The following is a 1,785-nucleotide window of genomic DNA, read 5'->3' as shown; positions in this document are numbered from 1 at the left end:
AGAAGAAAGTCTCCAACAATTGAGAGAAAGCCAGAGTACACAAATGAAAAACATTAGTAAATTTCAAGGCCCGGCATGGCCAGGTGGTTAGGGCGCTCGACTCGTAATCTGAGGGTTGTGGGTTCGAATCCCAAACATGCCAACCTCCGCCTTTGCCTGGTCCCAAGTCCAGGATGAGAAAGGAGGATGTTTGGGCGCGAGGCTAGCAACTCCACCCCGTAAAAACCAACCTGCTACAAGTAACTGCAACAACAACTTCCGTTGGCGAGGTGTTGTTGCGGCCCTATGATCCACTAGGAGTTTTAGGGAATAAAAAAGTAAATTTCAAAGCGAATTATATATTGATTTGATATGTTAATATCAAAGTGATATATTAGCCATCGACTTTAGGAGAAGCTGCTTTATCTTGTACAAGAGATGAAATATTCTTTGGTTTACTTCAAAGGCTATATATATTTTATTTTCAGCGTCTGCTAACAGATGACATGTATTAAAAGAAAGGCAAATATTACCCTAAAACCACTTTCAGAAACCAGATGAGAGTGTCGCATAGATAGTGTGAAAGCTGTTACATTTCAACTCAAAGAGATCTGTGACCCATTATTGGAATTATCAGCAAATTGTAAGGGCGATTCCAAACTTCATAGTGAATGCGATTTTTTTTATTAGTGAGATTATGTTATATGTTTTTTTTAGTATCTGTTATCAAATGGCATGATCTTTTAATAAATGTAAAGAGTATCAGTTAATTATAGTAAAGTATTCACATGCATTTGGACAGCACTGTAAAACATACAAAAGAGTTTCTAAAACGGATTGGTGAATATTGATCAACAGGCTTTGAATCGGCACTTTCAACTGCCAACGATCTTGCTGAAAGTTTAGATACTGAAAAAGAATTTTAAAAAGTGTGACATCGAATAAAGAATGTTTGAAAATAAATCTTTATGAATTAGTATAGTCGGAAGTTTCTTTCAAATGCTAGTCAAATGCTACATTCACTATTGCAAGTATAACCCTTAGCAGTTTTCATGGCCAGAATAGCCTATACAAGACCCCCAAACTCTAGATCCGGCACTGCACCTAATGATAATGAAAATAACTTATTCATTTATTCAAATATAACATGCAAGCTCTAAATGTTACATTTGTTGTTAGGTATAACTCGCAAACTAAACTTAACAATCGCTTACTTGTTAAATTCTCTCTGCTATATATGACACAACTTAAAACTGGCTAACTAACACACTATTACACGGTAAGCAATCCATCGATAATACGGTAATGGATTCACAAACTAACTAATAATTCATTGAATCAGTGACTGACCAACTCTCCAACTAACAAACTAATTAACTATCCAACAATTTTCCGATAGTTTAACATTGTTAAATTATTTTTCCAGCCCTCCAATGGTACAGCGGTATGTCTGTGGACTTACATCGCTATAAACCGGTTTTCCAGTCGCTTGAGACTGGACCTCTGTCGCTTGAGACTGGCCCTTAGAGTGGTGCGGCGGTCTGCGTACCTCTCTGACCCATCGAGCTATACGGGATGGTGTTCCCGCGAATACCAGTAGAGCCACTCATACCCGGCAGGTCGATGGATAGAGGTCAGACCAACTCAGTCTCATCCCGCTGCCTTGCGGGTTAGGCTTTTTAGCCAAAGGCTTTGGCTGAGGACCCTAATTGTTCTCCTGTCTAGACCTGGGCGACCTGGCAGTATCCCAGCCCACACACAATCATGATGTAATAATAATTCATGATTGTGTGTGGGCTGGGATAC

This window comes from Limulus polyphemus, unplaced genomic scaffold (genome assembly GCF_000517525.1).
Source record: "Limulus polyphemus unplaced genomic scaffold, Limulus_polyphemus-2.1.2 Scaffold618, whole genome shotgun sequence".
Lineage (NCBI taxonomy): Eukaryota > Metazoa > Arthropoda > Merostomata > Xiphosura > Limulidae > Limulus > Limulus polyphemus.
The sequence above is the reverse complement of the archived record's forward strand: the minus strand, read 5'-3'. Positions refer to the sequence as shown.